Source organism: Lissotriton vulgaris, chromosome 9 (genome assembly GCF_964263255.1).
Source record: "Lissotriton vulgaris chromosome 9, aLisVul1.2, whole genome shotgun sequence".
In the NCBI taxonomy this organism is placed as follows: domain Eukaryota; kingdom Metazoa; phylum Chordata; class Amphibia; order Caudata; family Salamandridae; genus Lissotriton; species Lissotriton vulgaris.
Window position 1 is genome coordinate 872625873 of NC_141697.1, and position 24877 is coordinate 872650749.

Below are 24877 nucleotides of genomic sequence, written 5' to 3' on the forward strand. Positions count from 1 at the left end.
CCACACCGCCAGCGCTCGCTCCACCTTGCGCCCCATACACTTACATACCAAGGAGACTCATGAGACATAATTGTGGGAAACGGTGGTGCAGGTTTATTTTGCATAACAAGTAGCAGATAAGGTGGGTCATCTTACAGGCAATCCAATGCGGCAGCCCCTCGCTGACCCGCATGCCTAATTAGCCATCTTGCACGGTAAATCGATGCTCTTGACGGTGCAATACGTTGATATTTTATCTCGTTTACTCCCGCCCCCCCTGTCAGAACGGAGCGATGAGGCACACCCCCGGTCGGTTCAGGCCCCCCGACCGCCCGAAGGACTAACGGGGCGCCAACGCTGTTTCCTGGAACCCCCTCGGCTCCAGGTTCTTGGCTCAGGCACCCCTACTGTGCCAGGCAGAGGTATGCTGTCTCCTTCTGCCGCAGAGGTACCCTTACTGTCCATCTGCTTCCAGATCGCCCTGTGACTCCGCCTGCAACACAAAACAGACCATTAATTGCTCACACCAGCCTGCTGCTCTGCTGCCAGGTTAGGGCCAGGGTGGGAACAGCGCAGAGCAGTCAGGAAGAAACGCGGCGAGAAGAGGCCGGACAAAGCCACGCTGTCCCAGATAAAGGCCCTGAGTCCGCCTCCCGCCCTACGCGCTCATCCTTCATTGGCCGCTTCCTAAAGGGGGCGGCACCCCGGCCGGCGTGCTGCTGACGTTCTACTCGCGCGGCATGTGTCACTAGGACGCTGTCTCGCGTTATCTCCCCTTCGCGTCGCGCGGCCAGCGGCATAGTGCCCACACCGCCAGCGCTCGCTCCACCTTGCGCCCCATACACTTACATACCAAGGAGACTCATGAGACATAATTGTGGGAAACGGTGGTGCAGGTTTATTTTGCATAACAAGTAGCAGATAAGGTGGGTCATCTTACAGGCGATCCAATGCGGCAGCCCCTCGCTGACCCGCATGCCTAATTAGCCATCTTGCACGGTAAGTCGATGCTCTTGACGGTGCAATACGTTGATATTTTATCTCGTTTACTCCCGCCCCCCCTGTCAGTGCGGAGCGATGAGGCACAACCCCGGTCGGTTCAGGCCCCCCGACCGCCCGAAGGACTAACGGGGCGCCGACGCTGTTTCCTGGAACCCCCTCGGCTCCAGGTTCTTGGCTCAGGCACCCCTACTGTGCCAGGCAGAGGTATGCTGTCTCCTTCTGCCGCAGAGGTACCCTTACTGTCCATCTGCTTCCAGATCGCCCTGTACTCCGCCACAGCTCTGGATGAGGCCCCCGTCGATGACAGAGCCCCCCACCACCTAGCCACCTTTATACCTAGCACCCTCCAATCATAGGCACCCTGCTGCTGCCAGCGCTTCCTGTAAGTCAAGGAGAAAACATCCATACCAATCCCAGACAAGTGAACCCCATCCTTTTCATAGTAGCCCACTGTCCTGTCCTGTATCAGCGCATGCCTAATAAACCCCAGACCCCTCTTCTCCATGAATTTTTGCATGGCCCTGTTCACCCTCCTCCTGCCTTGCTCGATGGCAAGGGGTGACCGTGCTCCCCTCCATGTCCTGCGTGGGACAATCTCCGACCATTCCAATTCAGTAGCCCCCAGTTCGTTAGTTATCGCGGTGACATCCCGCTGCATGGCATCCGCTAATGCTCACCTTCCCATTGTCACCAGATCATTCCCACCCAGGTGTATCACGAGGATGTTGGGAGGCCCACCACGGGCTGACACACCTTGCTCCAGTCTGCGCCTCAGCTGACCCCATCTCATTCCCGGTGAGCCCATCCACACTATTCGTGTCTTTGCAAAGGCCAACTCCCACTTCCTGTATGACGCCCATTGTTCGAGTCTGGTAACATACGAATGTCCCATCACCCACACGCAACAGTCAACTGCAAGAAAAGACACCGTTGGCATTTATTATTTTATTCAAACACACTGCACAGCAAACGAAAATCAAACGGTAAAGCAATCCAGAATTGGCTTCGCATAGAACACAGGATTCAAAAGGTAAAACGATTCAGAATTGGCATTGCATAGAACAAGCAAATGGTTCCACCCCTTTATTCAGAACACCCTTCACTGCAAATGACACTCAACAGTAATAGCCCTGCCAATGTTGCATTATAAAAGCACACAAAAGCTCACTCCATTGTGCCCTGTTTTTATTCACGGGCGGACATATCTCTGATAACATGATGACGACCATCTCCCCACTCTTTTGACCCCTTCTTCACCCAGCCCCGCCCTATAAGCTGCAGTAGCTGCCCCTATTCTAAAAGAATGGCTGGAAAATGTCTTGCCTTCCCCAGCAGCTGACAAGCCTGCCTTTGCCAATACCCTCTCCATTACCCATTCAAATTGAAATTTTGTCAATGGCATGCCGTCTGCGTGGATCAGGAAGGGGCCCACCAGCAGGGGTCTGATTTTTAGGTATTCCCTTACCAAGGTTACCGGGCAGTATCTGGGGTCCTCGAACGCATGCAATGTTATGGCCACTCCTTTCCCGGCCTGATCAGTTTTAGATTTGCGCAACCACAGAACCAGTGAATCCCTGGCACACACGTCTAACATGTCCAGTGCTCTCCCAGACCTGTGGTTTTTAGACCTTACCACCAACTCACTGGCCCGGAAGGCTCCGAAGAAGGCCAGGCAGAAGGCTGTTGCAAAGAGTTGAGCCTCAAACGCCGAGTTGGCCACAGCAGGCACTGTGTCCATCATACACTTCAGGGCAGGGAACTCTATTCCAGCTCTCTTATCCGGGCTCCTGACCTCGTCCCATGCCCACCCTTTCAGTGCCGCCCTAATCCTGAACGCCCCCGTTGGGTCGTCCTCGCCATTCAGCCTAGTTTCGTGCTTGAGCGCGGCCAGGTGGCTGCACACCCAAGAATGGGACTTGCCGGATTCATTTGCCCAAACAACAAACCCCTCCACTTGCTCCTTCAAGCTCCAAGTCGGTGCACCAAGGGACTTTGTCACTGCTCGGAAAGTGTCCAGCTGGGACGCATATCTCCTCCTGGTTGACTGTGCCAGGGAACGTTGGCCCATCTGTTTCAAACGCTCCCCCACCGAAGGAGTCGCCAAAGTGCTGCCGGGAACGGTGTCATCTCCTCCCTTGCCTGCGGCCATGCCTCTCGGAAACGTGACAGCTGAAAGCGAGAGAGAGCGTCAGCTGCCACATTCTTGACACCCTCCACATGTCTAGCCCTGAACTCGATGTTGTGACGTAACCCCGCCCTTACTAGCTCTCTCAGCAGACTAAGAACCAACGGGCAGTTTGCGCTCAGGCCGTTAATTGCCTGGACCACAGCAAGGTTGTCAGACCAGAACACAACCTTTTTGTTGCCCAGCCCTTCCGGCCATAGGTGCAGTGCCACTACGATGGGAAACAGCTCCAGAACAGTGATATTGGCCGTCACCCCTTTTTTGCGCCATGCATCAGGCCATTTCATGGCACACCACTTCTCTCTAAATATTACTCCGAAGCCTACTCTCCCGGATGCATCAGAAAATAAACACATGCCTTGGCTGCTCTCCCAGGGGGCCCTCCAAATTACTGTACCATTGAAATTTTTTAGGAACTCATCCCACATGATCAGGTCTGCTCTCAAACCCGGTCCCAGACGCACCAGGTGATGCTTCTTCGCCATCCCCGCCGTAGCCTTAGCCAACCTGCGGGAGAACACCTTACCAGCTGGGATAACTCTTGCGGCGAAGTTCAGCTTGCCTAACAAGCTCTGCACCAGTTCCAGTGTTGCGCTGCCCCTACCCAACAGTGCGCTAATCTCTTGTCTCAAGTCACACACCTTCTCCGCCGGGAGTCTGGATTGCCCTTTGACGGTATCTAGCTCAATACCCAGGAATGTTAGCACCTGCGCGGGCCCCTCAGTTTTTCCTGGTGCCAGGGGGACCCCCAGATGGTTCGACAAGACCTCAAAGGCCCGCAAGGCTTCCTCGCACTCCTGAGAACCGTCCTTGCCAAAAAAGAGAAAGTCGTCCAGGTAGTGGGTGACCTGTGAGATGCCATGCCTGTGCATGAGGGCCCACTGCAGGAAAGAGCTGAAAGCCTCAAAGAAGGCGCACGAGACTGCGCAACCCATCGGCATGCAGCGGTCAAAATATAATGCCCCTCCCCACCTGAAACCCAGCAAGTGCGTACTTAAGAGAATAATGTATACCATGGAAAGTAATGGTTAAAAAAATAGTGTGCAACAATTATCTCATTCTTATTGATTGTACATTTTCCATCGTTGAACAATTTAAAAAAAATACCATATAATAACGCGAATTATGATCCTGATCTTTCTTGGATATTTACAGAATTTGTGGAGCTCGCACAGCTATGGTAAACCAAATGAGGGAGTTGTAAAGAATTCTCGTGTGCAGCGGGGGGAAACACTGTCTGGCCAGGCAGTGTGAAATGAACAACTGTGAAGAAGCTCTCCCGCCTAGGGAGAGAACACCCCTGCGCACAACTTCAGAAAGACCCAAAGGTCTAGTTCAATAAACTGTTGTTCAACAAGTTCAAATTTGCAGGTTTATTCAAAGTTATTGATGATGTCACTGCATGTCAGCAATTGTAATCCAAATCAGGGTACAGAAATTCAGGCGTGTTTTCTCATCACACAACCCAATGCATTTCGGGCATGGCCCATCGTCAGGGGATTACTAGAGGTGATGTCTACGCCGGGACTCCGCGGAGTTCCGTGGAGGTGGCTAACAGTTTATTGAACTAGACCTTTGGGTCTTTCTGAAGTTGTGCGCAGGGGTGTTCTCTCCCTAGGCGGGAGAGCTTCTTCACAGTTCTTTCTTGGATATTGTCATCTTCCTAAAATGTACTGTTAGTAATTTGCGTTCTGATGTCAGAATGCATATGTCATGTGAAAATCCTGTCACTGGCCGCAGGTAATAATGTGGTTTTTAGGTGGTCCAACTGTATTATTTATATAGGGGCCAGATGTAGGTGGCCCAATACCGGTTGGTAACGGACGAAATTACCGAATTTCGGCCGTTACTGACCGGTATTGGGCATTTGGGATGTAGGTGGCCTAAATTGCAAATTCGGTAATTTACCTATTCGGTATTTTAAGGAATCAGTAAATTACCGATTCCATAAAATACCAAATCGGTAAATTACCGAATTTGCAATGTAGGGAGCACTCAAATTAGTGCTTTTCCCATTTAAGGATTCGTTATTTACCACCAACTATAAGTTGGTGGTAAATAAGGAATACCTTTGAAAATGCAAATATGTGCATTTTCAACTGTGCCATGTGGCAGACATACATGCCCTTAGGGCATGTATGTGTGCCACATCTGCACACAAGCATCATTCAGGGGTGCAACAGGGTGTCAAAGTGACACCCTGGCACCCTTGAATGTTTCCCCCATTTTACCGAATCGGTATTTACCGATTCGGTAATTGCCATTCATTCCTATGGGCCTCCAGGCCGATAGGAATGAATGGCAATTACCGAATCGGTAAACACTGATTCGGTAAATATCGAATCTTACAGATTCAGTGATTTTTAAAGGAAATTTATCTACATACAATTCACCTATATTTAAATACCGAATCATTAAAATTCGGTATTTAAGAATAGGTAAATTGGGATTACCTACATCTGGCCCATAGAGCTTTACGCCCCGGCAAGGTCATGAAGTCCTTTGACTTACATCAGGTCCCTGGCAGCTCTTCGGGATGCATGACTGAGTGTTGTTTATAGTGTGGCCCCATATGATATTTTAGGTGTGGTGTGTGACTATGTTGTGGACGCGCATGGAATGTTGCTGTACATAGGCCTGGTGAGTTGTGAGCAGTATGAGACTAGATGCTACCATGCATGTAGCTATTTAACATCTGCAGGGTGGGTGGTATCGTGTAGGATCCAGTAGTGATGTACCAATGCTGATAAATTAAATTAAAATCAGCTGTCAGGTTTTGTGTGTACTATATGATAGGGCTGTGGGGCCTTATCGTGCTGTACACTCACAAATACCATCTTGGGGCCAGTCAGGCTCATTTACTTATCCTCAAGCTCAAATCTGAGTAACTCTGACCGCACGCAGTAAGGCTTAGCAAAATAACTATGTGTAAAGCATTTACCAGCACCAAACAACGAAGTAAGAATGTCACAGCACACAAAAGAAAGAGGACAATAATTTATATATAATATTTATATTATATTGTTATGATTTTTTAGAGATCTTGATGAGCAAAATCCACCAGAGGGTTGTGGAGATAAAGATTTTATATAACTTTTAAACATAACCACAAACAAGATTGGTTAACAAAAACACTGTAAATGTTTGGAAAGTTTGAAACAGTTAGTTCAGGAACTACGGCCCGGGTTGGACAACCAAATCCAATGAGTGAGGTCTAGGGGGCCAGAGAGGAGACTTTGGACTGTTAAGTGGCCACCAGATCGTTTTTACAGCAAGAACCACCGCCATAGACTTTAATGGACTTGTCCTAATGCTGAGGCAAAAGATGCTCAAAGGATACTCCGGTTGTAGTGTAGTTGATGGTGGTGTCTTTGATGTGGTTCCTCGGTCCATGAGTGAAGTGGTGTGAACTTGGCCACAGAGGCCTGGGTCCCTCGAAGTCCTCTACATTGCAGCAACAGGCCAGCCAATGCTGGGCAACTGGTCAGTCTGCACCGCGGCCGGAGTGAAATCCTTAGGTAGGGGCTAGTGTCCATTGGGTGCAATGAATCTGGACTTAGAGAGCATTCCCAAGCAAGGAAGACTTGGGTTCACTTTTTGGCTATCTTGGATTCTTCCTCTTGCGTGCCTGGCACCTGTAGTGGCAAAACATGTGCAGTGGCTACCAACTAGTCGGTTTTGGCTATTTCAGCTCTTTTGTCCCTGGAGCTGGTTCCAGGAGACCAGTCAGCTGATCCTTGGAATCACTGCTGTATATTGAGAGTGGGAATCGACTTTTCCTCGAGCCAGGAGCCACAGGGACAGTGTAAACTTTGCTATACCAAAGTGCAGCAGGTGCAGTCCTTCCAACTGTGCAGCCTCCCTTTGTGTGGGTCTAAGGGCAGCTGGACAGTCCTTCTTCAGTCCTCTCTCTGTTTCAAGTGTGATCTGAGGGTCAGGATGCCATAATTGTCCCAGGAAAGTACCCCGAGGGGACTACACAGTCACTAGCCAATGGCCCCTCCTACCTAATGACAGTGTTCCTGTGATGTGTGGCATCTGGCTATCCCAGAGAGCCACATTCTTGTCCCTTTCAAGATGGCATGATTCTTCCTTGATCGTGAGGCGCTTGGTAGCCCACCCTGGAGGTGTGCCTACCAGAGGCCTACACGGCTTGGTAGAACCGGTTTTGGGGCGAGTTTTCTCTCCTTGATCCTGTCTCCATTTTGTCTGCAGAACCAAAAGGCATCCTGCTCAGAGGTATTAGCACCACTTTTCCTACCTTTGAAGCTCGCCTTTTAGGCTAACACCCTCAGTGGGCAACCTGTGGGAGGAGGTGACACATTGCTCCGTGACAACTGCCTTTGTTCCTGGGCCGCAGAGTTGTTCACATGTCTCCCCAGGTGGTCAGAAAGCTGTCTGTGTGCCAGGCCTTTTTGAGGCCACTGTAATAGCTGGAGCACAGAGTGGTAACTTTCAAAAAGTTGCTTAACTTTGAAAGTTGCAGAAATGTCGACCATTAAGTTTCATTTAATGTTACGATTCATTTGATAACTCATATGACCCAGTTAGGTAGACCCATTCAGGAGTTAGCCGGGTTGGGGTTGCCAACCCATACCACTGTATTGGCAAGTGGTGCTACTAACTTTATCCACAGCAAAACAACTATTTGGAAGTATTGCTGTTAAAACATATGAAAAAATGTATGTCTTACTTAACAGAATGCAGCTCCCTGCCATTGGGCCGCATTATTCTATTTAATTAATTAATTGCTAGTGCGACCTTGCTGAGGCTGGCTGAATTGATTTTGGTACACTGAGGCTTGTGTGTTTTCTTGCAATTGTCCTGCACACTCGGCGCTGTAGTGAATTTGCTGCCCCTGGCTCCATTAGCCTTTGACCCTCCCTTTTGTTGTTTGTTTTCCCCTGGTCCGCCCCTACTCCCGCCACCGCCTCCCAGCTGCTGCCCCTCCCACCCACGATCTCTACCCTTCCTCTCCCCAGAGCAGATTGTGATCGCCTGGACCTTCTTCCAGATCGGTTGCTCCCCCACGCTCCAGCTGAACTGCAGCTGCCTCGCTCTGTCTCCTGGCGGTATCGTTTTCTCAACAAGCATTTTCAGCTGTATTTGTGTATTTGACTGACCCTCGCAGCCTAGAAGCGCTTTGCTCGCGCAGCGCCGCATTATTCTATTTAATTAATTAATTGCTAGCGCGACCTTGCTGAGGCTGGCTGAATTGATTTTGGTACACTGAGGCTTGTGTGTTTTCTTGCAATTGTCCTGCACACTCGGCGCTGTAGTGAATTTGCTGCCCCTGGCTCCATTAGCCTTTGACCCTCCATTTTGTTGTTTGTTTTCCCCTGGTCCGCCCCTCCTCCCGCCACCGCCTCCCAGCTGCTGCCCCTCCCACGCTCCGCCCCCTCCACCATCCATTTATGAGCAACGTCCCAACGCGCAGCGTCCACGCGCAGCGATCGCGCCCCATTCGCGCCGAAGGTGCGCCAAAGGTAAGCCCGTCTACGCCCGTCCGCGCCTGGACCGCGCCCAGCGCCAGACCCCCTGCCCCTCGCGCTTCCCAGCCCTCCCGCATTACCTACGATGCCGCCACCCTCCTAGCCCTTAACCCCGGTCGCGCCCCCAACTGCGTCCAAGCCGCTCCTGGACAGACTCATGGACCTTTCTCTTGCTACTCCTGCAAATTCATCGGCACCGACAACATCTCCGCTACGACCACACCACAGATTCCCGACCCCAACCACCTACAATGCATCCTTCTCAACACCCGATCGGTCCACAGACACGCCATTGGCCTATGGAATCTACTAGACACCATCTCTCCAGACGTCGCCTTCCTAACAGAAACATGGATGAACGCTTCCTCCGCCCCAGACATCACCATTGCCATCCCTGAAGATTATAAGATCACACGCAAGGACCGTACCGGCCACACAGGAGGAGGAATCGCTATCGTCCATAAAAAAATCTATCCACATCTCAACCAGCTCTGACGTCAACCTCGCCAACTCTGAACACCTTCACTTCCAGATCCACATCGACCCCAAGACCACACTCAGAGGCACCCTCCTCTACAGACCACCAGGACCCCGCGCAAAATTCAGTGAAGACATCACGGACTTCATCACTCCACACGCGCTCCCCTCCAAAGATTACATCCTTCTGGGAGACCTCAACTTTCACCTTGAAAAGAACAACGACCGCAACACCACCACCCTCTTGGACAACCTCGCCAACCTCGGACTTAAACAACTGGTCACTTCCCCCACCCACATCGCAGGTCACACACTCGACCCCATCTTCACCTCCAGCAATCATGTCTCCTTCAGCCACACTACGGATCTCCTCTGGACTGACCACAGCTGCGTTCACTTCACCTACAACAAGCCGAAACCCACCAACCACCTCCAACCAACTCTGCAAAGAAACTGGAACAAAATCACCATCGACCAGATCTCCTCATCGCTCCTTCTAAACACCCCAGCCCACTCTTCTAACCCAGACCAAGCCGCCGCCAACTTCACCCTATGGTTATCCAACACCGCCGACATCCTAGCACCACTGAAAAAACGTCAAAGCAAACCTGGCAGCAAGAAGGCCTCATGTTTCAACGATGATCTTAAGAAGTCCAAGAAACTCTGCCGCTCCCTTGAAAAGGCCTGGAAAAAAGACCCAACCACTAGCACCAAGGACGCCTTCAAAAACGCCACCCGCACACACCACCAACTAATCCGAAAGGCCAAGAAAACAGCATTCAAGGATCGACTAGACAACAACGCCCACAACAGCAAGGAACTTTTCAACATCGTCAAGGAATTTACCAACCCCTCGGCCAACTCCAACAACATCACCCCCTCTCAAGCCCTCTGCGACTCCCTGGCATTATTCTTCCACAACAAAATTGCAGACATCCACAACAGCTTCGACAACCAACCCGGAGACCAACCCACCCAACCATATGCTAAACATTCTCCCCCCTTGAACACCCTTAACGACTGGAACCCAATCTCCACTGAGGACACCATCCGCCTGATGAACTCCATCCACTCAGGATCCCCCACAGACCCATGTCCTCACCACATCTTCAACAAAGCAGACTCCGTCATAGCACCGCAACTCCGAGACGTCATCAACTGCTCCTTCAACTCCGCCACCTTCCCGGAAAGCTGGAAACACGCTGAACTCACCGCCCTTCTGAAAAAACCCACAGCGGACCCCACCGAACTCAAAAATTACCGCCCCATATCGCTCCTTCCTTTCCCGGCCAAAGTCATCGAGAAAGCTGTCAACAACCAGCTCGCCGCTTTCCTCGAAGCCAACAAATCCCTCGACTCCTCACAATCTGGCTTCCGAGCAAAACACAGCACTGAGACCGCCCTCATCGCAGCAACAGACGACATTCGATCTCTACTGGACAATGGAGACACAGTCGCCCTCATCCTCCTCGATCTCTCTGCAGCCTTCGACACAGTCTGCCACAGCACCCTTTTACAACGCCTCAGAAACATCGGAATACAAGGAAAAGCACTTGAATGGATCACCTCATTCCTCACCGGAAGAACCCAGAGAGTCCGCCTTCCACCATTCAAGTCCGAGGCCACTGAAGTCATCTGTGGCGTACCACAAGGATCCTCACTCAGTCCCACCCTCTTCAACGTATACATGTGCCCCCTTGCGGCCATCGCTCGCCAACACAATCTCAACATCATCTCCTACGTGGATGACACTCAACTGATCCTTTCTCTCACCAATGACCCCAGCACCGCCAAAACCAACCTACACGAAGGAATGAAAGAAGTTGCCGAATGGATGAAACACAGCCGTCTGAAACTGAACTCAGATAAAACAGAAGTCCTCATCTTAGGTACATCCCCCTCTGCATGGGACGACTCTTGGTGGCCGGAAGCCCTTGGAAAAGCACCCATCCCGACAGACCACGCACGGAACCTAGGCGTTATCCTGGATTCTTCACTTTCAATGAACAGACAAGTCAGCGCCGTATCCTCATCCTGCCTCAACATTCTTCGCATGCTCAAAAAAACATTTCGCTGGATCCCCACCGAAACCAGAAAAACAGTCACCCATGCAGTGGTCACGAGCCGACTGGACCACGGAAACACCCTCTACGCAGGTACCACCGCTAAACTCCAGAAGAAACTCCAACGAATCCAAAACGCCTCAGCCAGGATCATATTAGACATCCCGCGTAACGAACACATCTCTGGTCACCTGAAAGACCTCCACTGGCTACCCGTCAATAAGACGATCACTTTCCGACTGCTAACCCACGCACACAAATCACTCTACGACATCGGACCAGATTGCCTCAACTCACGACTGTCCTTCTACACCCCCTCCCGCCAACTACGTTCTTCCAGCCAAGCCCTCGCCACTGTACCTCGCATCAACAAGACCACCATGGGAGGCAAATCCTTCTCATACCTGGCAGCTAAAACATGGAACTCACTCCCCACTTACCTTCGCCTTACCCAGAACCACCTAGCATTCAGAAAGCAACTTAAAACGTGGATATTTGACAAGTAATCCTCCTCCCCTCCCTAAGCGCCTTGAGACCCTCTGGGTATGTAGTGCGCTATATAAATTCTTTGACTTGACTTGACTTGACTTGGGCTCTATAGACCCTTCCTTAAGGGAGGCATATTATTTTGTTAAGGGATGGGGTATCTTTGCCATTGTTGTGAATGGAAAAGTCAAACTGGCAGTGCAAACACTGACCTTGAAGTCTGCAGTGGCAGGCTAGGAGACATTTTGTCCTTTGTCACACGCATGGTGGCACAACCAGCGGTGCAGCCCTGAGTGGATATTCTGCCTTACTTTCCCAGAGTACCAGGTACTAGGAACTTATAAGTAAGTCCGTTCTTTCAAATGGGTGTATCCAATTCAGCATGAAATTTGTATAGGGTCAGAACACTGGACACTGAAGTCTGGTTAGCAGGCCTCAGTGGTCGAAACCCAGCAGATAATAGTCCAAATGGGGGCAAAGATTGGGGGCAAACTGGCAAATAGCCTGTTTTCTTACATCAGTTTATAGCTTCAATCGACCTAACCAATTGAAGCACTGTGAAAATACAAAATGAATACTATTTGGAGTTACTTTATGTTATTTTGATGTGTATAGCGCACTAATCACTCGAGGATATCCAGGTGCTTGGGTTGTTGTGTAGATTTTTGGTCCCCTTAGGTGCTTATATGAAGAGCCAATTCTTTAGTTCCTTGTGGAACTCAAGACGTGAGGATGTGGTTCTGGTGTGTTAAGGGAGGTCATTCAATATCTTGGGTACAATGAAGGGGAGACCTCCAGTTTTTCTTTTATGGATGCGGGGAATGTATGTGAGTGAGAGTGTCTGGTGAGTTGGTGAAAGCGGGTGCGCCTGTTAAGGTATTCTGGTCCTGTGTTTTGTAGGGCTTTGTATGTGCGCATGAGAAGTTTGAATTGGTTGCGCATGTGAATGAGTGGTGTTATGGATGATCTGAAGTCTGTGTAGGAGTTGTTTGGAGATTCTGACTTAGGGAGTGTTGCTGTAGTCCAGTCTGCTGGTGATGAGTGCTTGTGTGAAGGTCCATGTTCTGAGGCAACCATTTGATGATTTTTTGAGGCGTGCATAGGATGTTGAAGCATGAGGTGCACACTTTGCTGACTTGAGCTGTCATGCTGAGCTTGTCATCTATGGTGACCCCTAGATTTCATGTGTGGTCTGTAGGTGTGGGGGTTGGTCTGAGCTAAGATAGCCACCAGGTAGAGTTTATTTATTTATTTATTTATTTATTGACATTTGTAGAGCGCGGCGAATACCCGTGGGCGTCTCGGCGCTAATTAAGGGATGGATCAGCAACTGGGGTAAAGAAGATATACAAGGCTTTTGGTCAAATAACCACGTCTTTAGCTGTTTGCGGAATGTGAACAGGGAGGGACTTGCTCGGATATGTGCAGGAAGGGTGTTCCAGAGTCTAGGGGCGGCAACCAGGAAACGCCTGTCGCCCCAGGTGACTGTTCTAGTGCGAGGCACAGCCAAGAAGTTCTGAATAGAGGAACGAAGAGATCGGGTTGGGACATGATGGAGAAGATTCTGTTTGAGAAAGTGGGGACTTTGATTATTGAGTGACTTGTAAACAATACACAGCGATTTGAATTTGATAAGGCTGCGTATCGGGAGCCAATGGAGATGCCTAATGATGTTTGTAACTAGTGCGAACTTGGGGATCCCAGCCAGCATTCGTGCTGCTGCATTTTGGATTGACTACATCTTATTTGTCACTCGGACTTGGGCATTTAAGAACAGAGCGTTACAATAGTCCAAGGAGGACAGGACTAGTGAGCTGACCAGTGTTTTCCCGGCCGTGTTCGGTAGGAAAGGTAGTATTTTCCTAATCATTCTCAATTTCATATGAGCTGAAGCCGCAGTTTTATTCTCATGTGCCATAAAATTGAGGCCAGCATCGAAGTTGACGCCTAGATTTCTCACTTTGCTGAGAGGTCTTGCTGTTGAAGATCAGTACTTCAATCTTGTCGGTGTTGAGCTGCTGGCAGTTGGTTCATATCCAGTCTGCTGCAATGGTCATGCAGTTAATGAACTTGGTTCTGGCGGTGGTTGCTTTGTCCGTCAGGGAGAGGATGAGTTGAGTGTCATTCAGTGTGGGATGACACCTCCACTTTCAGATCCACACCGACCCCAGGACCACACTTAGAGGCACCCTCATCTACAGACCACCAGGAACCCGTAAACAATTCAGCGAAGACATCACTGAATTCATCAGCCCACATGCTCTCGCCTCCGAGAACTACATTCTACTGGGAGACCTCAACTTCCACCTGGAAAAGAAAAACGACAGCAACACCACCACCCTTCTGGACAACCTGGCTAATCTTGGTCTCAAACAACTTGTTGACACCCCCACCCATATAGCCGGACACACGCTCGACCCAATCTTCACCTCCTGCAAGCACATCTCCTTCGATCACACCACAACTCTCCATTGGACGGACCACAGCTGTGTTCACTTCAGCTACAAAACTACCTCGACCCACAACCCCCCACAACCTATTCCACGAAGAAACTGGAACAAAATCACCACCGACCAACTCCTCACATCGCTCAAACAAAACCCTCCACCCTCTCTTCGGACCCAAACCAAGCGGCCACCAAACTCAAACAATGGATCACTCACAGCGCTGACGAACTAGCACCCTTGAAAAACCACCAAACCAAACAGGGTAGCAAAAAGGCCCCCTGGTTCAACGAGGACCTTAAGAAATCGAAGAAACTATGCCGTACTCTCGAGAAAACATGGAGAAAAAACCCAACCACTAACAACCTGACCACCTTCAAGACAGCCACCCGCAAACACCACCAACTGATCCGATCCACCAAGAAATCAGCATTCAAGGATCGACTCAACAACAACGCCCAAAACAGCAAGGATCTATTCAACATCGTCAAAGAATTTACCAACCCCACCGCAGCCTCAAACGACATTACTCCCTCCCAAGACCTCTGCGACTCGTTATCCTCTTTCTTCTACAACAAAATCGCCGACATACATAACAGCTTTGAGAACATTTCCAAAGAACAGTCCACTCCACCCACCTCCGAACCTAAACCGCCCTCTAACATCCTTAACGCCTGGAACCCAATCACCACTGAAGACACCATCCGCCTAATGAACTCCATCCATTCAGGCTCGCCAACCGACCCCTGTCCCCACCACATCTTCAACAAAGAAGACTCCATCATCGCACCCCATCTTCGTGATATCATCAACTGCTCCTTCAACTCCGCTACCTTCCCAGAAAGCTGGAAACACACTGAACTTAACGCCCTCTTGAAGAAACACACAGCAGACCCCTCTGAACTTAAGCACTACCGCCCCATCTCCCTCCTCCCATTCCCTGCCAAAGTCATTGAGAAAGCCGTCAATAGACAGCTCGCCGCCTTCCTTGAATCCAACAACTCCCTCGACTCCTCACAGGCCAGTTTTCGAGCCAAACACAGCACTGAAACCGCCCTTATTGCAGCGACAGACAACATCCAAACACTACTGGACAACAGAGAAACAGTTGCCCTCATCCTACTCGACCTCTCCGCCGCCTTCGACACAGTCTGTCATAGCACCCTCATACAACGCCTCAGCAACATCGGCATACAAGGAAAGGCCTTATTTTATTTTATTTTATTTATTTTATATTCTTATATAGCGCCTGAATAGACCCCCGAAGGGGTATCTCCGCGCTTTTGCCAGTAAGAATATGACTCCAGATAGCCGTGTTCAGAAGGGGTAGTACATATTACAAAGGAAGAGTTAATTACTAGTGAATAAGTGTGTTTTCAAGGTCTTCCGAAAGGCCAGATGGCTAGTGAGTGATCTCAACTTAAGAGGAAGAGAGTTCCAGAGCACTGGTCCCGCATGGGCCAGCGCTCAGCCTCCTTGTCTGGACTTCTTTATTCTGGATATCTGCAATAACTGCAGATTACTGGATCGCAGGGAACGCCCATGAGCATATGGCTGAAAGATTTTGGCCAGATATTTTGGGCCTTCGCCTATCACACTTTTGTGAATGGTACATAGAGTCTTAAACTGTACTCGCTTCCTCACTGGTAACCAGTGGAGTCTAGTCAGCAGGGGGCGAGAAGGAGTCCTAGGGGGAACATTCAGGACAGTCCTTGCAGCCGTATTTTGGATTACTTGTAACTTATTAAGTTGACCTTCATTAGCTCCTAAAAGAAGACCGTTACAGTAATCCACTCTGCTGATGACTAGCGCCTGCACAAGTGTTTTCCTGTGGCAATCTGGCAGATAGGGAAACACTCTTCTTAGCATCCCAATTGCCCGAAAGCAGGTACCAGCCACTTGGTTTACGTGGTCTTTAAATGTGAGTGTCTGATCTAATAACACTCCCAAGTTTTTTACCGTTCTCTTAGGGCTGGGAACAGGTCCTAATTCTAAGGACCACCATTCAGGTGACCAGTGTGTTGCCGCTTGTCGAAACAGCATGACCTCTGTTTTCCCTACGTTACACTGAAGACAGTTTGATGACATCCACTCTGATATTGCTCTCATTCCGCCTGCAAATGATCTTTTTATTGCAGGTGTCAGACTTTTAAAAGGAAAGAGGAGTTGGGTGTCGACGGCATACGACACCGGGGTAAACCCAAATGATCTTGCTAAGTTGGCCAAGGGGGCCACATACACATTGAATAGTGTTGGGCTTAAACATGAGCCCTGTGGCACTCCCTTGTTGAGCTCCCTGTAGGTGGATTTGTGGGAGCCCAGCCTAACTTCTTGGGAGCGGCCAGATAGAAAACTCTGCATCCATGACAGCCACTCCCTCCAAGCCTACGTCCCTTAAGCGATCGAGAAGCACCGTGTGAGACACCGTATCAAAAGCAGCGGAGAGATCCAACAGCACCAGAATCATAGAACTGCCCTCATCCAGTGCCATTTTGATGTTATTGGTCACTGTTTGAAGGGCTGATTCGGTGCTGTGGTTGGGCCTGAACCCAGATTGCGAGTAGTCCAGGCCCTCCGTTGCTTCTAGATGTCCTGATAGATAGGTGTTCACGTGCCTCTCTGCTATCTTGCCGATGTAAGGCAAGAGTGAAATAGGACGCAGGTTTGAGAGGTCTGTCCATGGAGATGCCGCTTTTTTCCTTATTGGGTTTACCACCGCTCTTTTCCAGTCTGCCGGGACCTGTCTTTTCGCAAGAGAGATGTTAATGATGCTCTGTATAGAGGGTCCCAAGAGAGAAATCAGAGGGGCAACCATCTTGGCAGGGAGGAGGTCATTTGGGGACCCAGATTTAATATGGACGATGAGAGGAAGGAGCTCTGCATTGTCAATTGGAGGGAAGGATAGCAGCGGATGTTTATTGTGCTTTAGCGGGATCGGGGATAGGGGCTTATTAATGTCACCCATGTTGTTGTTAGCTGCCACTATTCTTTCGTAGATGATGTTTATTTTGTCCTCAAAGAATAGCGAGATTTCATCGCATAGAGTCTGCGAGAAATCATCAGAGCTCTCACATGCAGCGGGTTTTACAAAATTTTGCTAAATTTTAAAGAGCTCCTTAGGATAATTACCCGCTTCTGCAAGTTGTTGCATTAGGCGGTGTTTCCTTGCTTGCTTTATGTTACCTGGATCATCTCGTTCCTCGCCGGGAGAACCCAGAGAGTCCGACTCCCCCCATTCAAATCAGAGGCCACTGAAGTCATCTGCGGAGTACCACAAGGATCATCACTCAGTCCCACCCTCTTCAACGTTTACATGAGTCCCCTCGCATCCATCGCGCGACAACACAACCTTAACATCATCTCTTACGCTGACGACACCCAGCTGATCCTTTCCCTTACCAAAGACCCTAACACCGCCAAAGCCAATCTTCATGAAGGCATGAAAGAAGTAGCCGAATGGATGAAAAACAGCCGCCTAAAACTTAACTCAGACAAAACGGAAGTCCTCATCCTAGGATCATCCCCCTCTGCCTGGGACGACTCATGGTGGCCATCGGCCCTGGGCACGGCACCCATACCCACAGACCACGCACGTAACCTAGGCTTCATCCTAGACTCCTCCCTCTCGATGACCAGACAAGTCAACGCCGTCTCATCCTCTTGCTTCAACGTACTTCGTATGCTCAAAAAATCTTTCATTGGATCCCCACCGAAACAAGAAAGACTGTCACCCACGCACTGGTCACAAGCCGACTGGACTATGGAAACACCCTCTACGCCGGAACCACAGCCAAATTACAGAAAAAACTCCAACGCATCCAAAGCGCATCAGCCAGACTCATATTGGACATCCTGCGCCAAGCTCACATTACCGGCCACCTGAAAAACCTCCACTGGCTTCTCCGTCAACAAGAGAATAACGTTTCGTCTCCTCACCCACGCACACAAGGCCCTCTACAAACTAGGACCCGAATGCCTCAACACACGACTGTCCTTCTACACACCCGCCCGCCAACTAAGATCCTCCAATCAAGCCCTCGCCGCAGTTCCGCGCATCCATAGATCCACCATGGGAGGAAGATCCTTCTCCTACTTGGCGGCCAAAACCTGGAATTCTCTCCCCACTCACCTCCGCCTTACCCAGAACCACATTCCCTTCAGGAAGGAACTTAAAACCTGGCTATTCGATAAATAATGCACCCCCTCCCCCAAGCGCCTTGAGACCCTCTGGGTGAGTAGTGCGCTATACAAATTCCACCGAGGACTAACCTACAGGGCACAGTGGAATCAACAGGGAATGTCATGTAGAGTTCACTCAGGGGCAACCAATAACCAACCACATAGAAGCCCTTTTAAACCACCATGGAGTATCACGTAGATTCTATGGAGGAGTGACAGACAGCAAACCATACTGTAGAGTATCACATGGATTCTATGGAGGAGTGACAGACAGCAAACCATACTGTAGAGTATCACATGGATTCTATGGAGGAGTGACAGACAGCAAACCATACTCTAGGCCACATTTGGTGCCATTTTCCTTCACATTCTTTGATATTGTTTAGCTGCCCATGCAGTCTTTAGAGTGGTGGTCCAGATATTTTAGGAAGAGTGAGACTCAGGTTCAAGGCCACCCTTTTAGTGTTGTAAATGTGAGCGCCATTTATTTTTGAATGTGTTTTTCCCCACTCAAAGGGTTTTCCAGGAGCTGAAATCCGAGTGAAAAGAAACCTTTGCTTCTTTGGGGATCACAGCTCCAAACATCTTCAAGTAAATATCCAGGAACTCTTCTAGATTATTTTACAGCACAACCCTTTGTCTGAATGTAACACTTCTCCTGACAAAGCAGGGTTAGTTAACATACTCATTTCATGTCAGATTCTTCTTCTAGATAATAATATCTGGCCTTTTAAGGTAGTCAGATGTATTTTACTTCAGTGTGATGCATGCACTTTTCTTCTTACTTTTCATTTCTGTTCTTCTACTTTGTTCCATTTTCAATGATTCCTTGTGGTAAGTCTTTTTAAATCTTCCTCCATGTCATTGGATTTGCATCAAAAACACATTTTCACCAATCGTGCAGAAAATTTGCTTAAGGATGATTTATTCAATGAACTTAAGATAAGTTTTAGATCTAAGCTCTAATATGGCACCCCTTCATCCACAAGGATTTGTCGTTTCTTGCTAGACCCTTTGCCCCCTAAAGCTTACAACAGCCTAGACCTGAATACTCACTGTTAGACCTGTCACAGTTTGGGTGGTCTTTGCCCAGACCTTCTGCCTTTTACCTTCTGTTTTGCTGATGTGTTTTGGTGGCCTTAGGACTCTAAGCACTTTACAACTGGTAGCAAGTGCTAACGTTTATGTGCTTCTCCTCTAAACATGGTGACATTGCTGTACACCTGATTATCACATTTGATTTACCAGTAAGTCCATAACACATATAGCCAGGGCTTCTAAGTCTAATGCTACTAGTGGGCCTGAAGCACTGATTGTGCTACCCTCATAAGTAGTTATTCAAACCTGTCTCAGGGCCACCACTGCATGGTCTGTGTGTGCAGTTTACTGCCACTTAGACTTGGCATTTAAAACTACTTGCTAAGCCTTAGATTCCCCTTTAAATACATATACGTCAAGTAACCCTAAGGGCAGGGTTCCACATAAGAAAAAGGTAGTACATGTGTGTTTAATCGTTACATGTCCTAGTAGTGACAACCTCCCATATTAATTTTTCACTACTGTGAGGCTTACCCCTTTCATAGGCTAGCATTTGGAATTCCTTAATACACTTTTAAGCTGTAATTCCCGATCGTATATTTGGAATGTTAATGAGAAATTCTCCTCACTGGTGAAGTTGAATTTAACCTTACTGCTTTAGAAATGCCACTTTTAAAACGTGGACTTTTCTCTGCACTGTGTGCTTGACAGCCTCTCTCCAATACATACACAAGGTCCTGTGCACACGTCAAGTTAATTACTTCAACACCACATATAGCAACAGTTATTTTGTTTTAGAGGCAAAAATATGAAGACAGGGTTGACAAACAGTAGTCGATTTTTTCTTGTTTTATGTATTAGTGGTCCTCCTTCAAGAGGAGATACCAAGAAGAAACCAGCCGACACGTGTTTCGTCAATCGGGTAGTTACCCATGACTCTTCAGGAAATATTTTCAGCCCTTCTGAAAGGGCCTGTCTCTGGGAGTCGTGCCTGTTCTGTGCCCGCCTCGGGCCGAAGACTGCCCTGCCTTCGCCGACTCAATGCCTCGTGCTCTGTCCACTCACTCCCCATGTGGCTTGATTTCGTTAGCGCCTGGTGGGCCCTGGGGGTGGCTGTCAGCTTCTGTGCATTCTGCTTTGGAGTCGGAACCCCTGGGTCATCGTCCTGAGTCCCCCTTGCTATAGGGGAGCATTGAATTTGCTGGCCTGCCACCTGGATCTCGGCAAACAGGATCACTGGATTGTTTCCGCAGCAGGGGCCCCCGTGCTCTAGCCGGCCTGATATAGGCCCGTTGGGAGCACCCCTTGGAGCCCCCTCCTGGTTTTTGATTTTGCACTTCTTGCATGTGGTGTGACCAAGGGCGGGACATTGGAAGGCATTCTGTCGCCCGAGACCGCTTAAGCATAGAGCGTCCTGACCATAAGTGCAGCGGTTCCCTCAGGGTCTCCACCTCTTCAGGCCCCTAAGTCTAGGGTGAGGAAGCCAGGGCTACAACGAAAAGCAAGAAAGACAGATCGGTCAAAGAAATGCTTAAGAACACAATGGATCCTCAGCCAGGAAAAACGCCCGTGGAGGACTCTAAACACATGGGTGGAGGGGACAATCCTGAGAGCTCAGTGACCTGTGAATTTCTGGAGGAGCTGTTCGCCTCTCTGCATGAAGATCTACATACGGTTAAAAAAGATCTTACTGTGGAGCTCAGGGAAGTGCACCAAGACATCGATGAGGTGGGGGAAAGAGTGGTAGCACTTGTGGAGAGCTCCCTATCTGGGGACGCAGAAGTCAAGGCCCTACAGGAGGCAATCATTTGCTTGCAGGATCAGCAAATAGATCTCCAGGGCCATGCTGAGGACCTGGCAAACAGATCAAGAAGAAATAACATTCGCATCAGTGGGGTCCCGACAGGCGCAGAAGGCAGGGACCTCGAGGGCTATGTCCAGGTCCTATTCAGAAACATCCTAGGAGACAAGGCACCAAATAGCACAAAGGTAGACTGTTGTCACAGAGTTGGCTCCCCCAGAGCACCTCCTCACCCACCTGTGGATATCTTAGTTTGTATCCATAAATTCACTGAAAAAGAGGGAATCATCAGGGCTGCCAGATCTGACCAGACAACACAATTTCTTGGCCACTCACTGCAAATATTTCAGGATCTGGCGGTCTCTACCCTCCTGAAGCAGAAGGAATTCCGGAGTGACTTGTCATCTTTGTTCACAAGGCCTCTCATACATCTGGGGCCAACCTTTTTGCCTCGTCTTCCAGTTGAATTGCAAATCCTACCAGTTGCTTTCCCTCATGGAGGCCTGTAAAGTTCTGAACCTCGAAATTCCTGACTCAGCCTCTCAACATCCCTTAACAGATGAGAAAACCCAGGGCAGGATCAACCGAGGTTTCAAGCGGGGCCCGAGACCTATACCACACATCCCAGACTTGGCCACCATGGCCAGGGAATGTTCTGAGGTTCTGCGTTCCCTCTCTGGCTAAAGCAAGCCTGGTGGTGACCCTCCCTCATAAGGCAGTGTGCAGTGGCAAAAGAGATGCTATCATATGGGTGGGGGTGGGAGTGCCAATCCACTTCTTTTAAAAGCCTACTTCAAGCCATGAAAGACTTTTTGAACAATATGTTTATTCTTATTTCTTGTTTGATTTTATGGTTTTGGGGTTTTATTAGCAGGCCCCCCTTCAGACTGACTACAGGGGGGAAACCACCGAGCAACTATGGCCTTTTCTTGATTAGCTAGTCCCTATACACTGCACATCTAACCTTTCATGCCCCCAGTCTGCATTTACTTGGTCCACTCTACTCCTCAGTACATGGAAATAAAAATACTTAGTCTCAACTTAAAAGGCCTTAACAACCTTTTAAGAAGTCAGCAATTCTGTCCTTTCTAGAACACGCACAAGAAGATATATGTCTGCTTCTGGAGATGCATTTGCTCACACAAGACACACAATGCATTCTAGGAGATTCCCTCACCAATTTTGGTCATCTAGGAGGGGGAAGAGAGTGGGAGTCGCAATCCTGTTCTCCGGATGTTTCCAGGGGGCAATCCTGGGTACCTGTCAGGATATTAGGGGATCCTTGTTGGCCGTCTGGATTCAAATAGGCTCATTCCACTTAACAATAGCTTCACTTTACGCTCCCAATGAACAACAGGAGACCTTTATCACCGATGCTTTCGCCAGGGTGCTAAAGCCCCTAGGCCAGGCCTTCTTGGTGGAAGGAGATTTTAACATAGTCATGGACAGGGAGCTGGGCTGCTCACGGCATAGGACTGGACACTCAGAGCTCTCTCCCCGGAGGGCTGGCCTGGCTAGCAGACTGCGGGTTATGTAATGTATGACGTTTACACCACCCCCATGTACAGGTCTACACGTTCTTTTCAGCGGTGCACAAAACCTAGCACGCTTAGATCATTTCCTAACCTCTCCCCCAGCATGGGTTAGGATAACAGCTTCCTCCATTGAGCCCTGCTCCCTATCAGATCATGCGACAATCACTCTCACTCTAAGGACACACACCCCGTCTTCCCAACACCCGCCTTGGCGGTTACGTGAAACGCTGTTGCACTCTCCAGACATGGTGTCTTCGGTTCGACAGACAATCACTGACTATTTGACCATCAACGACACGAGCGAGGTCCCCCTCTCTTCGGTCTGGGAAACTCTTAAACTGGTTGTTCAAAGTGTTCTGATAGCAAAAACTTCACATGAAAATAAGACCAAGAAAGATAAAACGGAGGAGTTGGAAAAGTCGGTATTATAACTAGAATCCATTCACAAATGCACTGGGTCTCCTAGAATATTGCGCAAACTGGAACTGGAGAGGCTTCAGCTGAAACGCCTGATATAGACACAGCTGAATACGCAATCCTTCACCTCAAGCATAAGTTTTACATAGGGTCTAAGAAAAAAGGGGGCAGATTCTAGCCCATTTCTTACACAGCAAACAACATGCAAACTTAGTAAAGGCCATCCAAACACCCACAGGCGTACTGGTATCTGAAGCCTTAGCTATATCTGCCGAATTCTGGGTGTTTTATGCTAACTTATACATAGGGGATCACGCATACTTCTTAGGTCCCCAGTCCTATGTACAGTCCACTGCAGTAACCCCTCTACCTCTGTTCGAATCTGAGTCCTTTGACCAGCCTATTGGAGTAGAGGAGGTGATCTCTACGATTGCTAGGTTGAAGCCAATTAAATCACTGGGACCAGATAGCTTCAGTGCTATCCTTTATAGGACGTTTTGTAAAGACTTGGCCCCCCTGCTTACTCGCCTATGTAACTCCTTCGCAGACACAGGAACTCTGACGAAGTATGCCACAAGACTCTATCTCAGTGATCCCGAAGCCTGGGAAGGATCCCCTGCAATGCAGCTCATATCGACCAATCTCCTAGCTTAATGTGGATGCAAAGCGTTTTTCTGGCATGCTGGCTCAGCACCTTAATTCCCTGATGCCGAGCCTTGTTGATCCTGACCAGGGGGGCTTTATTCCCTCTTGTCAATGCGGGTATAACACCAAGCATGTGTGCCACCTCATTGACAAAGCCCAGCGTTACCGGGAAGAGGCTCTTTTATTAGACATTGATGCAGAGAAGGCATTCAACCGAGTGCACTGGCCTTACCTGTTTGCAACCCTTAGGCACTTTGGGATGGGGAGAGCTTTGTGAACTGGATCCATAGCATCTATGTTATGTTATGTTATGTTATTGGTTTTTGTAACGCGCGCAGCTGCCCCAGCAAAGGGGCGTCCTGGCGCCAGGAAAGGTAAACACAACATCACAGAACGCAGCAAAATCAGGAAAAATTAGTTAAAAAGAAAAGTTTTGATGGCACGTCTGAATAGTAATAAATCCTCCATAGCTCGGATTTCACTGGGAAGAGAGTTCCACAATTTGGCCGCCACTACCCGGAAGGAGCGGCCACCCATCCTGCACAGCAGAAAGCGTGGAACAACAGCCAAATTCTGACCCATCGATCTCAAGGATCTAGAAGGAACATATGGGGTCAGTAAATTCATCAAAATAGGTGGAGCCATACCTTTCAAAATTTTAAAAGCTAGGCAGAGCACCTTGAACTCGATCCGGCATGCGACAGGCAGCCAGTGGAGCCACTGGCTGCACTCCAAGTGCAGTGGTCAGGGTCAATGACGTGTGCTCTAGTAGATTTTTAGTGGAGAGGGGCACAAGACAGGGCTGCCCGCTCTCCCTGCTCCTTTTCGCTTTATACATGGAACCCTTTGCACAGAAGCTGTGAGACAACTCCAGCTCCGTAGGTATCACATTCGGGCAGACCAACACTTGATTAGTCTCTATGCAGACAACATAATATTCTCCATCACCAACCCTCTTTCTTCACTTCCAGCTATTAATCGGAGCCAGAGGCATATGGGGCTGTGTCGGGTTTCAAGGTAAACTTGTCTAAATCACAAATACTAAACTTACCACTTGCTCGGACATAGAGCATACCTTATGTGCATTTTTGACTTCCAGTGGGTGGAATCCAATCTCCCTTACCTGGAATTGGT

General features: G+C 49.1%; 1 protein-coding gene across 1 annotated transcript in view; it reads left to right on the forward strand.

The window, feature by feature from the left end:
• Positions 1-24877, forward strand: part of LOC147692408 (olfactomedin-4-like) — a 104478-nt gene that overhangs the window by 8073 nt on the left and 71528 nt on the right. The window lies entirely within an intron of this gene.